The sequence below is a fragment of the Hypanus sabinus genome, unplaced genomic scaffold (assembly GCF_030144855.1).
Source record: "Hypanus sabinus isolate sHypSab1 unplaced genomic scaffold, sHypSab1.hap1 scaffold_122, whole genome shotgun sequence".
Lineage (NCBI taxonomy): Eukaryota > Metazoa > Chordata > Chondrichthyes > Myliobatiformes > Dasyatidae > Hypanus > Hypanus sabinus.
Window position 1 is genome coordinate 585,128 of NW_026779281.1, and position 15,585 is coordinate 600,712.

General features: G+C 44.5%; 1 pseudogene; it reads right to left on the bottom strand.

Annotated features, from left to right (window-relative positions):
- LOC132386603 (zinc finger protein 91-like) overlaps positions 1-15,585 on the bottom strand; it is a 29,029-nt pseudogene that overhangs the window by 5,348 nt on the left and 8,096 nt on the right.

The following is a 15,585-nucleotide window of genomic DNA, read 5'->3' on the forward strand; positions in this document are numbered from 1 at the left end:
TTACCACTAGGATATTCGTCCCCTCTTGTTCTGTTCCTATAACTAACGAATCCCCTATCAGCCTTTTGACTTTCCTCTGCCAGGTAATTCCCCCCACAGCTTCTAAAGTGGTCCACCTGTTGTTGTGGGGGATGGCTACTGCAGTACTCTGCGATGGCTATTTAACCTCATTCCCCTTCCTGACTCTCACCGAGTTTCCTGTGTCCTGCACCTTGGGTATAACTCACCTCTCTTCGTGTCATATCTATCACCTCCTCCAACTGCTGGATGACCTGGAATTCACCCATTTCAAGTTGCAGCTCATTGAAGTGCTGGGTTACAAGCTGCACATCTTGTAGGTGAGGGCATCAGGGACACTGGAGGTCTCCCCTCCTTCCCTCCACTACCCCTCTAATTTGTAATAATCTCCCCTCTAATTTGTAATAACCAGTATGCAGATATATCTTGCACTGTGCATTTTTTACCCAGTGACAAGATGTGCACAGTGAATTTTATATAGAGAGGTATTCATGTTCACAGCTGGCAAATCACTGTCAATAGGAACTTTGATCTCCTCTGGGTTTGATTGAGATCATCTGCACTCTCACACAACCGATATAGCAGGCCTGTAACAGGAAATGGAGGATTTTCTCACCAAAGCTTTTGCACATTGTCCATATGCGATTTCCTTGCTAAATTACGCTTTAAAAAGTCAGATTTCCAAATATCACTCCACTTCTTCCCATTTGCAAATACTCCAGTAACTTTTCAATCACCAAAATGCAAACAGGCATTACTAGTTTCTGTATTCGACATAAATATTCCCCCTGAACCCTCCCCCAATGACTGACGGTGGTGAACTCAGTGAATGAAATCCCAATGAATATGAAGGGAAGGACAGTAGTCTGCCTCATTGGAGTCTGTTACATTTGTGATGTGAAAGCTACTTGTTGCCCAGGGCAAAGGTGCTTGATATCATTACGTACCCAGAGAGAATGGGACAAAACATGTTCTCACCGGTAGAATAGTCCAGAGCAAGAGGAGGTAGAGGAAGCAACACATACAAAATACTGGAGGAGTTCAGCAGGTCAAGTAGCATCTGCGGAAAAGTGTCCTAATGCCGATTTTCTCAACTGGTGACGTAAAAGATTTTGTTCCCTTTCTCCGAGTTCCTAATCCTTGCGTTTAGATAGCTGGAGCTCAGCTCTGTCTGAGAGATCCATCGGTTCCCATTCCCTCATCAGCCGGGAGCTCCCCGGGGCCCGTGTACGGATCGTGGGGCTGAGAGAGAGGGAAGAGAGCAGGACTGTCCCGGGATTGCTGGTCACGGTGTCCGAAATTCAGAGGAATTATCCCGAAATCGGTGTTTAAGATAAAAACACGGAGAATCACTCTTACCTGGAACCGACATTTTCAAAGGCTTCGGTGTACTGCGCGCATGCGTGAAACTCAGGGACGGCCTCAGCCTGACGCCTGCGCAGTTCATCGGCGCTTCAGCGCCGCCGAAATTCTTAACGCATGGCCCTATGGGTAATCACGGTGCCATTAAACATTTCTGCAAGCACCGGTTCAATGTCCATATCTCATTTTTTTTTATGGGTATAGAAAAAATCTGCAGCTGTTTTAACGCAGAAAGCGGCTCCCATAAGCAATATACTCAATATCAACGTATATCTAATGCCAAAGTAAAATGCAGATATAAAACACAGGAGATTCTGCAGTTGCTGGAAATACAGAGACGCACACACACAAAACAATTCAGAGAGCAACTAAGCAGCGGAGTACACAGGCCAGGGATGCGGAAGGGGCTCTGCCTAAAAGTTTTCTATTTATTCCTCTCCAAAATTTCTGCCTGATCTGTTGATTTCCACCTGTGTTTTGCAGAAATTAACCACCTTTTTTTTTCGACCAACCAGTTTCCAAATACTTCTAATCTTTCACTTTTAACCACATCCTGCTGGTCTTATTCGTCCTCCTCCTCTGGACCCCATTTCTCTCTGGAGCCCCTGAATCAAGCTGGCAACTCTTTTGTTTCTGACTCTGCACCATCGAAGATTCACTCGCTAGTCTGCTGTCAAACTTCAGAGGTGCATTGTGTTACGAGACCGTTTACTGTGAGTGTCACTTTAAGTGCCAGAGTGAGGAGGGCTGTGACGTCAGACACAAGCTGCGGGAGCGGGAGAGGGAGACAAGCTGTTGGAACTTCAGCGTGTGACTGCTATAGGCTGCAACTCTTCCATGCCCAAAAGGTACGGTTGATCTGATCATCGGCACGCAGTGCACAATGGATGTGTGACTGTCACTTCGTATCATCAATATGTGTGGATTTGCTGGAGTATCCTGTGGTATCATTTTAGTTGTCCCTTACCTGGAATCGGGGTGTTCTGTGGTAACCACTTGAAGACGATATTCCTGTGACTGTCACCTGGTGATATTTCTAATCTTCGGCGACTGTGATTTCGTTTACCCAGCGTGGAATGTGTGTGGAATTCTTCGTAATGGCCTTCTCTCTACATGTTCGTGTGGATTTACAAATCTCTCCTCTCACTCGCTTATTCCGTGGATTACTGAACTTTTCAACTTTACCATCTGAAGACTTTAAGCATTGTTTCTCAAGCTTGATAGTTTGGGAGCTATATATCCGCATTACACTGTTAACTTCTGTTTATTTCCTTTAATCTTTCATATTTGGAGTAGATACTGTTAGGTACCCCGTGACGGGTCAAAGAACCAGCAGAAATAGAAAACACCGTGGAGTCTGGTATTGCTGTAAACTAATGCTGTTTATTAGTAACTACGCGATACAGCAATATAAATGCAGATATATCAACCAGGTTAGCAATGATTATATGTGTGTGTGTGTGAGAGAGAGTGTGTGTGAGTGTGTGTGTGTGTGTGTGTGAGTGTGTGTGTGTGTGTGTGTGTGTGTGTGTGTGTGTGTGTGTGTGTGTGTGTGTGTGTGTGTGTGTGTGTGTGTGGAAATAGGAAAGCCAAGCTTCTTCACGCCTCGGGGTGAATGGAGACCGTCTGACGGTGATGAGTGAAGTTCGGTTCAGTTCGTGGGATTGAGTCGGGTAGTGATGGAGAGAGAGAGAAGGAGAGGTTTGTGTCTTCAGGTAAGCTGACGCCGTCGATAGTCCCGTCGTCCTCCGAAATCCTTTGGATGTCACCGACTGTGACACTACAAACGGGACCGTTCTTCAGTGGTGGAGTTATTAACCCAGGCGAGGGATGGACACACGAATAACTCCCCACTGGTCACAGCCTTTTCACACTGCGAGAGCCACTGATCGATGCTCCTGATCGATCCTCCAAAAACCCACCTTTTTCTGTGGACACAACAAAGCTCATTCAGTGTCCAAAACCATGTGTCTGGAGGTCTGTCAGCGGACCTCCTACTTATCTCACCGTGCTGAGCCCCAGCTGTCCATCAAACAGTTCCTCCTTCTCTCTCTGGAAGAACACAGAAGCTGACAGTGTCCTTGTAAAAAGTGTAAAAAAGCTTGCAGATAAACCATAATTCATTCTCTCTCTCTCTCTCTCTCTCTCTCTCTCTCTCTCTCTCTCTCTCCTCTCTTCTCTCTCTCTCTCTCTCTCTTCTCTCTCTCTCTCTCTCTCTCTCTCTCTCTCTCTCTCTCTCTCTCTCTCTCTCTCTCTCTCTCTCTCTCTCTCTCTCTCTCTCTCTCTCTCTCTCTCTCTCTCTCTCTCTCTCTCTCTCTCTCTCTCTCTCTCTCTCTCTCTCTCTCTCTCTCTCTCTCTCTCTCTCTCTCTCTCTCTCTCTCCAATGATTACAATACAACAACCATAACTACATCAGCACTCATGAACAGAACTGAACTATATACTTTTCTATGACAATTCATTTACCCCTAGACATCGATAGAGCTTCTTTATTATTGCTTGTTATTATTCCTACACTTTTAGGTTTATTACTGCTAACTTGTTTTATATGTATATTCGCATTATTGATATGGTTTTGCTTATTTTTATTAATAAACACCTTTAGTTTGGTACCACCAGACTCCAACAGATTCTTCTTTCTCTGCTGTTTAAATACCCAGTTACGGGGTACGTAACAAATCTCCTATCTCATAGAGTGGTGACCAGTTGCAACCTGTCATGTCAGGGAGAGCAAGAGGGGAACGGCAGGGATATATTTTCATATACCGATATGGAACAGAAACATGGGCAGGGACAAGATGGGCCGAGTGGCCTCTCCAGTGAGACACGGGATTTGATACAAACTGATTTATCTTTCACAGATCCACAATATTAAACACCAGTCTAGTTTAAGGCTAACATCAGCAGAACGGACTCCTCCAATGCTCAGTGACCAGGGTTCAGTCCTCGGTGCGATGAGCAGCCGCAAGAACTGCAGAATCTGACAGTAACAGTCCCTCATGAACCTGCAGCTGCCTTCAGTCACCGTGATGATTAAACATTTAACACGGAGCTGATTTGAACTTCCTCCCTGATGTGAAGTTGCTGGTGTTGCAGCAGCTGGGATGATTGAGTAAAACTCTTTGCTCACTCCGGACAGAAATGTGGCCTCTATTTATTGCGAACTCACCGGAGCATCACAAGGTGGATTAACTGAATGAGTCTCTTCGCACACACGGAGCAGGTGAACGGCCGCTTCCCAGTGCGAAGCTGTTAGTGTATCTGCGATGGCCGACTGAATCCCTTCCAAAATGAAAGCCAGTGAATGAGGTCACAGTGCTATAACGTCATGGCGATGTATCCAATCAGTTCACGGACATGGACACGTGATCGGGCTCTCCTTGTCGCGAGTGAGGCGCTGTCTTCTCCAGCATCTCCGCCTCCACATTCAAGGATCGGCGGCATTCAAGCGCTGGTGAACTGACAGATACAGCGGAACTAACGTGTTGTTGTGTTTGTGATTCCCATAGACAAATCCTTTGCCTTTTCTACACTGTTAAAAGCTTACAAAGCACGTTGGAGGGTGAAGGACAACACTTCAACTCAGTTAATTTTACTCTCCATGGTGGCTTCTGAAAAAAACTGTCACAACTCAGAACAAGTTGGAGGAACAAGACTTCATCTTCTAACAGGCTACAGTTCCGGCATCAGGCACAATATCAAATTCTCCGCTTCCCTCTCTGTATCAAAATGGATCATTCCTCCCCTTCATCAGTCTGTGACTTGGCTCAGTCTGTCTGTCTCCTTCGCATTCTGAGCATGCGCCACACACCCACTGAGATCACATTTTATTTACACGGCTGCGACTGGAGACTTTCTGATTATTATGTCCCTCCCGGCATTTGACGGTGGCAAACTCAGAGTCAGCAATGGTATTGAACATCGGGGGTAGGTGATTAGGCTTTTTCGTTGGAGATCGATAAACTGCCGGTAGTGTGTGGCTGGATGAGTGGGTCATTTTCAGACTGGAAGGAGGTAGCGTTTGGAGTTCCCCAGAGATCAGTCCCTGACCACAGTTGTTCACAGTTTAATGTCCTGGCAGAGGCAGCGAGATGAGAGATGTCCCAGTCTGCTGGTGAGGCAGAAAGAGTGGAGTTGGGGGAGGGGAGGCTATTCACATGCAATTTCGTAGTTTGCAATCAGTACATAGTGCACTGTGGGGCTGCAGTGGCGGGTTCCAATCTGCTAATTAGATTTGCTGACCACAGTACATTGATCCGCCGGATCCCAAATAATAACGAGGCAGCCGACAGAGAAGAAGTCATCACCCCGACATAGTCATGTCAAGAAAACAACCTCTCCCTCATTGTAACGAAAACAAAGGAGCTGGTTGTGGATTACAGGAGGAATGGAGACAGGGATCAAATTCAACATTTCCAAGTCTGTTATTGACACAAATGCACATTTTAGTATTGATCATGACACAATGTATTTTAAATATCGTTAATGACATAAAACATATTTACAGATTGTTACTGACAGAGAATCGTATAATTTGTGTTCCGTGTGTTATCTGAATGTACTTGCCTGTGATGCTGCAACAAGTCAGTGTTTCTCTGTTCCTGTACCTTCTCGTACTTGAGCACTTGGCAATAAATTCAACAGGACCTGAGAAATCTCAGTGAGATTTGATTAGTGATGATCATCTTGGCAGCTCGGTAGGTCGAATGTATGAGACAGTACACTGTTGAATGCAAAACCCTGAACAGTGTCGATGATCAGAGGGATCTTAGACTCCAAGTTCATCGCTCCCTGAAAGAGACTGCACAGATTGATCCGGTGGTTAAGAAGGCAAATGACATGGTTGTCCTTATTAGTTGAAGCACTGAGTTCAAAAGTCGGGAAGTTGTGTTGCGGCTGTTACGAGCCTGCGGTCGTACTGTGACTGTTTCTTTAAGAGCGCCGGCGTGAGGAGGCGGGACTATGACGTCAGTCACAGGCTGACAGCGCTGACTGTGGACTGAACCATCAGAGAGAGAGAGCGATCTGCAGACAGGCAGTCGGCCAGTCTAAAGAGAGAGAGAGACTGGAAAAGCTGATCGCTTCAGTTAGTCGCAGCTGAGGCTTGGAACTCTCCTGTGCCCACAAGAGTGGGTTGATCATCGGTACACGGAAACACAACGAATGTGTGAGGCTGTCACTTCGTGTAATCCATAGGAGTGGGTTTTGGAATATCTTGTGTTAACCCTTGCCTGGGTATGTTGTGTGGTAACCCCTGGAAGACGGTAACTCGTCTGTGGACGGATTCAGCGGATAAGAACTTGGTTGAAGTAACGGCCGTTTCTCTACGTTTCACCCTGGATTACAAATATCTCTGTCCCATCATTTATTCCGTGGATTACTGAACTTTCCTACTTTACCATCTCAGGACTCTAAGCTTTGTTCCCTCAGGCTCGATAGTCTGGGAGTTATATTTACACACATATACACATAACACTGTTAACTTCCCTTCATTTCGTTAAGTTACTATATTATAAGTCGATACTACTAAAGATAATGGTTTTAACATCAAAACCAGACTCCAGTGTGAACTCTATTGCTGCTGGTTCGTTTCTAAAACGCCACAGTTTGGAACACAGTTTTATAGAACTAGTTAGACCACATCTGGAGTGTTTCATACAGTTCTGGTCGCCCCGATTCTCGGAAGGATGTCGGGGCTTTGGAGAGGGCATAGAAGAGGTTTACCAGGACACTGCCTGGATTAGAGGACATGAGCTGTAACGAGAGGCTGGACAAACTTGTGTTGTTTTCTCCAGAGCGGCGCAGGCTGGGGTGAGACTGGATGGACGTTTATAGGATTACGAGAGGAATAGATAGAGTGGATAGACGATATATTTTTCCTGGGGGTTGAAATGTCTAATCCAGTTAAGGTGAGTGGAGATGTGAGCGGCGTTTGCGTCTTTCCACAGAGTAGTGGGTAAACGGACATCTGTCTGGGGGTGAGAGACCAAAGCGGCCATGTGATCCCGGTTCCTGTTCACGTTTCTCTGCAGATCTGCAGCATCTGCGGGTCACTGCTCTACCTATACGTGTAGCTTCATCTTTCACCCGTTCAGACAAGGCAGTGAGATCCGGATCTGTCACGTCCTCTCGTTGTGGTGGACAATATGTTTTTTTCCGGCAATATTTTCAGCATGTTTCATTCCACTGTCTTTACCTGCTGAAGTGCTGCCGATGTTTCTGGGTGTCTGACCCACTTATGTGAGAATTTAGCTTTTTATAATTATCTGAGCTTCTCATAAATGTGTGCAGTTCAGTTAAGCTTCACTCCACTACTTCCAAAGCAACAACCCAGTCAGTCAAATAGTTCCACACAATTAAAATAGTTTATTACATCTTTTTTTCATTTTGTACTATTTATATAATTTAACAATGTGATAGTTATATTCTTATATTAAATCACAATTGTTAAAATCTATGGTCAAAAATTAGGTTCTACTTCTGAACGAATTTCATGGCATATGCCGGTGCTATTAAACTTGATTCTGATATTGATATGGGAGACCCACCACCAGTCACCTGATTCCAGTTACCGCAGATCGTAATGAGAGATTAAAGCCTTTTCTATTTATTTGCGTTCCTCAGAAAGACAACAGTTCAGTTTCCTTCTGTGGTTCCAGAGCAAAAGCTCAATCTGTCTAATATTTGCACACAATTAAAATGGGGAATTTGTTTATTATCATCATGTACTGAACGACAGTGAAAATCTTCCCTGATGTACCATCCACACAGATCGATACATTACAACGGTACATCGAGCTGATATACGATAAAACAATAACTGTAACAAACATTATGGCTGCAGAGAAAGTGCAGTGCAGATAGACATATGGTGCAGGGTCACGTCGAGTTACATTGTGAGGTCGAGTCCATTTTATCATTCATTTGGCTTATAACTGCAGACAGGAAGCCGTCCTTGAGCCGGGTGGTTCGCTTTAAGGCTTTTGTATCTCTTCCCCGATGGGGGAGCGGGTTTGCAGGAAGAATGTCCAGGTTATGAGGTTCTTTGTGCACATGCCCTGCTTTTCTGAGGGAGAGGAAGTGTAGGGAGAGTCCATGGATGGAGGCTTGTTTCTCTGATGTTCTCTGCTCTCCAAAGTTCTCTGCAGTTCCTTACAGTCATGGGCAGAGCAGCAGCCATACAAAGGCGTGAAGTATCGACGAGAAGCTCAGAGACCTCGGCCTTCACCCTGCCTTGTGTAGCTGGATCCTGGACTTCCTGTCAGATCGCCAGCAGGTAGTAAGAGTGGGCTCCATCTCCTCTGTCTCTCTGACCCTCAGCACACAAACCCCACAGTGTTTTCTCTTTGGCCCTCTCCTTTACTCTCTGTGCACCCATGACTTGTGTTGCCACCCACACCTTCAACCTGCTAATGAAATTGGCTGACAGCACTACATTGATTGGCCTAACCTCAAATAATAACTTTCAATCGATCAAATGGCTCCCGACAAGGTTCAGTCCAAACATACTTTTCACACTTCTTCAGGAGATTGGTCAGAGAAAGAGCGATAGCAGCAAAGTTCTTACGAAAATATCCATCCATTCCCAGAAACCTTCCAAGAGCCTTCTTATCAGTCAGAATAGGAACTTGAGAAATTGCCTGGACTTTTGCCCGAACAGGAGCCAACTTGCTTTGACCAACAACATAGCCAAGACAGGTCACAGTGGCATGGCCAAATTCACTCTTAGCTAACTGTAAGGTCGACCTGAGAAAGCCTGTCAAACGGCTTCTCTACTGCAGAGATATGCTTTTCCCAAGTGTCACTCCCTGTGGCTAAGTCATCAATATAGGCATCTGTGTGTTCTAACCCTCGAATTACAGAATCAATCATTCTCTGGAATGATCCTGGACCATTTTTCCTTCCAAAAGAGAAAACATTGTGTTCATACAACCCAGAAGGTGCCACAAATGCAGAAATTTCTCTACCTCTGTCCGTCAATGGATCACACCAATACTCTTTCAACAGATCAATCTTTGTAAGAAATTTAGCTTTTCCAGACTTATTGATGCAATCATCCTCCCTAGGGATAGGAGAGGATTCTGTTTTTGTTACTGCATTTACCTTCCCATAATCAGTGCAAAATCTAACACCACCATCAGGTTAAGGCACAATAACGCAGGGTGAGCTCCAATCTGATGCCAAAGGACTAATAATACCATTTTCATCATATATTCAATTCCTTGCTCAGCCAATTTACACTTTTCGACGTTCATGCAATATGGGTGTTGTTTAATCGGTTTGGCTTGACCAATATCTACATCATGTACTGCGACTGTGGTTTGCTTGGGAGCATCGTGAAATAAATCTTTAAACATCAGGATTACTTCTTTCAGCTGTTGTTGTTGCTTTGGCTGCAGATGAGCCAACTCGTTAGCAATGTTTTCTGGAACAACCGAGTTCATTAGCCTAACTGGGACCATGTTTGGCTTGTGAAAATTCTCAGACGATTGTTTCATTCTCAATATGTTTTGACAACAACACTCACAGACGGTGCCTGCTTGTCAAAATATGGCTTTATTATATTTATGTGTACCACCTGTGTTAGTTTACGTTGGTCGGGTGTTTTAATAGCATTATTCAGATCATTAATTTGAGAGACTATTTCAAGCACCTTATCTCCCATCTGGTATTTTCTTTCTCAAGCCCACTTATCAAACCAACACTTCATTTTGTTTTGAGAGATCTTTAAGTTTTGTCTCACTAGACTACAGACTTGGTGTAGTTTATTCTTGAACTTCTAAACAGAGTCTAACAAGTTAACATGTACATCCCTATCAATCCACTGTTCCTTTAACAAGGACAAAGTTCCCCTCACTATAAATTTTTAAAAGGGTTCACCGAATGCAGTTATAGGGCAGAGTGGGGCCACTGGGGTGACCTGATTCGGTTTACCCACAACTTGACAAGTGCGACAGCTTCTGCAAAAGGTCACAACATCTTTCCTCAAATTAGGCCAGTAGAATTATTACATAACTGTTTACAGTTTTATTCACTCCAAAATGTCGACCTAATGGCATACTGTGGGCCAAAGTTAAAATTTCAGCCATATAACTTTAGGAACTACAACTTGGTGAACAATTTCCCATTCCTCACTCGCTGGTATAGCAGGTGGCCTCCACTTCCTCATTGACACTTCATCATGAGATAATACCCTACTGGCACATTCTTAATCTCATCATCTGAGAGGGCTGTTTCTTTTAAAGCTTCAATCTCAGGGTCTCGGTTCTGTTCTGCTATAAACTCCTTCCTAGACAGGGATAAATCTTTCTCATCAGACTTACGACTGAATCCTGTTGAAACAATGAAGGCAGAAATTCCCTGACAAGTCATCATAACCTGAATCCCGATTTTGGCTATCATGGGTATCAGAATCATGCTGCACAGATTCGTCTGCGTTGGCATACTTTTAGCCATACTTTGAGTTCCTGCGCAGGAAGGATAAATGTTAAAATCCATCTGTGGGTCGTCAGCGGTTGTCTTAGTTGTCAACAGCGCTGCAGGAACAATTTTAGGTCATTCCCTAACAGCAAACTAACATCTTCCAATGGTAAAATGGAGTATAATCCAATTTTAACAGGTCCCAAAAGCAACCCTGACAGTAAATTTACCTTGTACAATGGCACAGAAACCATGCTACCCCCAAAGCCTTTAATAAGATTTACTTCATCAGTGTTCGTCTCATCACCAAACTTTAGAATGCTGTCTAATATAAGTGACTGAGAATCCCCAGTAACTCGAAGAATTTTTGGTAGTTGGGTTGACCCTTCCTTTACTAATACAAACCCATTTGACATAAAATGATCAAAAGCCTTCTTAATTCAGTCAGAGTTCTCAGTCCATAACTGAGCCTCAACAGAATGTTCAGAACCCTGTGGGTTTATAGGTGCGTCAACAAACTGAACACCGGCATTTGGGACTGGCTTCTTTTCATTTTTCTTATTCAGGATAGAACAATTAGCCATCGCATGACCAGCTTTCTTACAATAGTAACAAGCAAGACCAGAATATTTCTCTTTCAACTGCTTCCCTTCATCCTTACTCTTGTCACTAGTCACAGCTGTAATTTTTGGTTTACCCTGGTGATCTCTGGCACTCTTTTGGAAGCTCTTATTTGGGATAATCTTAACCTTATGAGAAAAAGCAAACTCATCTGCTATTCTATCAGACTCCTGCAAATTGGCAGTATCCTTTTCATCTAAATATGTCTTTATGTCGTCAGGAGCACACCTTTTGAATTCTTCAATTAAAACTAACTCTTTCAAGCTATTAAAATCATCATATACTTATCATCATCATCATATATGTGCACCAGCGATCAAAACACACAGACTTCTCATAAGCAAATTACATATGTCCGGTTCACAGATTTCCACAAATTTCAAAACTTTTGCCTGTATGATTCTGGGACCAACTCGTAAGCTTTGAGCACAGCCTGTTTCACTATGTCACAATCAGCTGCTTCATCAACTGTCAAAGCAGAATAGGCTTGCTAAGCCTCCCCCTTTGTAAGAGAACCAACCCTCTTTTGGCCACTTTAAATTCTAAGCAACCTTCTCAAAATGCTGTAAGTATTTATCAACCTCTTTCTGATCAAATGGAGGTACCAATTTAATTTCCTGACTAGCCTCAAACTTATTACCAGAGTCTAACGCTAGACCCCTTTGCTGAAACCACTGTATCTTTTCCAGCTCGAATAGCCTCTGTCTTTCTGCTTCCTCCTTCTGTTTTTCTGCCTCCTCTCTGATTTTCTGCCTCTCTAGCCTCAAATTGCCTCTGCCTTTCCGGAGCCTCCATCTTTAATTTTTCTAACTTGTCCTGGAGCTCAAGCTCACTAGGTTTACTTCCAGGAAACACGTCCAACTCCTCCACTTTAAACACACCCTCAGATACATAATGTTCAGCTATTACCCTCTGCATCTGTTCCCTCCTCATTGTCAATTTCAACATAGCAAGTTTTAACCTTCCAGCAAGACTCAACAACTCAATCCGTCTGGCATCCTCTAATGCCTCAGAGGTTCCCGCTTCCAAACAATAATCAGCATCCGCTGCTGATTTTCTACACACAAACATATCAAAAGGGACTTCCCCAATGAAATCGATAATTAATGACTACGCCCCCATAGCTGTTCATATCCCAGATGCAGTCCCCAATTTTGTTATGAATCGTAAAGCTTTAGAAACGAATCAGCACCAATAGACTACACCTGGAACAACACACACAAAATACTGGTGGAACACAGCAGGCCAGGCAGCATCTATAAGGAGAAGCATAGTCGACGTTTCAGGCCGAGACCCTTCGTCAGGACTGCCTGAGACTGCCTGACAAAGGGTCGCGGCCTGAAACGTTGACAGTGCTTCTCCTTATAGATGCTGCCTGGCCTGCTGTGCTCCACCAGCATTTTGTGTGTGTTTGACTTCCAAGCATCTGCAGATTTCCTCGTGGAGACTACACCAGGAGTCTGTTTTTGATCTTAAAACTATCTTTATTAGAATCGACTTATAATATAGTAACTTAAGCAAGATAAACAAAAGTTAACAGTGTTATGTGTATATATGTGTGTAAATATAAATCCAAAACTATTGAGCTTGGGGGGAACAAGGCTTGGAGTCTTGAGATGGTAAAGTATGAAAGTTCAGTTCAACCACAGAATAGGTGATGAGAGAGATATATGTAATCCAGGGTAAATGTCGAGAGAAGGCAATTATGTCGAATTCCACAGGTTCCATGGTGGTAAAACAAGAGAACAGTCACTGTAGATATTATCTGTCATCCTTCCAAATCCACATAATAATTATCACCCAAAGTGACTTGTCACAAGGCGTATCATCTTCAAGTGAATTACCACACCACACCCAGGCAAGGGTTAACACATCGGTGGTCTTCACATGATACCCCAAATCAGATCCACTCCTATGGATCAAACGAGGTGACAACCACACAGACGATGTATGATGAATCGATAATTAACCCATACTTGCGGGCATAGGAAAATTCCAAACAGTGACCCTTGGCACCTACTTCCCTTGTATCGATCTTTCCATTTTTCCTCCTTCATCTCCGTCTGACTCTGAGTGTCTGTGTCCTCAGTTAAAACTAAACAAGCTGTGAGTGATGTAAACAAGCTGCAAGTCAGACTGATTAAACTTCCTAATCTCTCTCTCTTAAAATGACAGTCCACAGCAAACAAAACCTAGGGATTCATAACAACTGACTGGTGTGCCAGTAGTTGGAATGACTGAGTGAATCCTATCCCACATTCTCAGCAGGTAAATGGCTCCTCTCCAGTGTGAACCCGCTGATGTCTCTGTAGTGTGGAAGAGTGAGTGAATCTCTTCCCACATTCTGAGCAGGTGAATGGCCTCTCTCCAGTGTGAACTCGCTGATGTTCCAGCAATCTGGATGAGTTATTGAATCTCTTCCCACAGACTAAGCAGATGAACGGCTTCTCCCCAGTGTGAACTCGCTGATGTACCAGTAATCTGGATGACTCAGTGAATCTCTTCCCACAGACTAAGCAGATGAACGGCTTCTCCCCAGTGTGAACTGACTGGTGTCTCTGCAGGGAGCGTGAGTGACTGAACCTCTTCCCACATTCTGAGCAGGGGAATGGCTTCTCTCCAGTGTGAACTGGCAGATGACTCTGCAGGTGGGATGACTGAGTGAATCTCTTCCCGCATTCTGAACAGGTGAACGGTTTCTGCCCAGTGTGAACTCGCTGATGTCTCAGTTGGCTGGATAAAGCACTGAATCCTTTCCCACATTCTGAGCAGGTGAATGGCTTCTCCCCAGTGTGAACTCGCTGATGTACCAGTAGGTTGGATAACTCACTGAATCCTTTACCACATTCTGAGCATGTGAATGGCTTCTCCCCAGTGTGAACTCGCTGATGATTCTGTAGTTGGGATGACCGAGTGAATCCCTTCGCACAGACTGAGCAGGTGAATGGCTTCTCCCCAGAGTGAACTCGCTGATGTACCAGTAGGTTGGATAACTCACTGAATCCTTTCCCACATTCTGAGCAGGTGAATGGCTTCTCCCCAGTGTGAACTCGCTGATGTAACAGTAGGTTGGATGACCGAGTGAATCTCTTCCCACAGACTGAACAGGTGAACGGCCTCTCCCCAGTGTGAACTCGCTGATGTCTCCGTAGGTTGGATGCCTGAGTGAATCTCTTCCCACAGACTGAGCAGGTGAAGCGCCTCTCTCCAGTGTGAACTCGCTGGGGACTCCGTAGGTTGGATGACTGAGTGAATCTCTTCTCACATTCTGAACAGGTGAACGGCCTCTTCCCAGTGTGAACTCGCTGGGGACTCCGTAGGTTGGATGACTGAGTGAATCCCTTTCCACAGACTGAACAGGTGAATGGCTTCTCCCCAGTGTGAACTCGCTGGTGAGCCATAAGGTCAAATGACTGAGTGAATCTTTTCCCAGAAATTCAGCAGATCACCAGCCTCTACCAGGTGTGGTGTGAACTGACTGGTGTGTCCACAGGTCCAACTGAATCCTTTCTCACACACAGAACAGATGAATGGCCTTGCCCAGTGTGAACTTGCTGATGTACCTTCAATTGTGATAATTGAGTGAATCTATTCCCACTGTCTGAGAAGGTGAACAGCCTTTCTCCTGTGTAAGATGACTGGCTTGCTATTTGGTCAAATGATCAATTGAATCCCTCTCCACAGTCTGAGCAGGAAGGATAGTCGATTGAATCCCTCGCTCCACTTCTTAAATATCCAGACAGAGACAGCAAAACTGGCGTTTTCTGTTTGAGATCCCCGGCGACAAATTCCTTCTCGTTTTTAACCTGTGAAAAGATTTACAAAATCCATCATTGGGTTTAGGACAACATTTCCGATGAGATTACTTGAGTTGCCAAGGTTTGATCTGGTATCACACTGTTACAGTGAGGTTCTACCCAAGTTGGAGAGAGAAATCACCTCCTGACTGGGCAGAGTGCTGGTATCTGGAATGACCATCAAACTCTCCGATGCTCTTCCTGTCTCTATAAGAATGGGGCATTTCTACCATCTCCAATCTGTGACCTGGCTCAGTTTGACTCTCTCCATTGGTATTATTCCCTGTTCCTGCTGAGCTGCATGGGTGCCTGGCCCCACAGTAACTGAAACAGTCTCACGCAAATTATCTTTGTGGATGTGCATCTG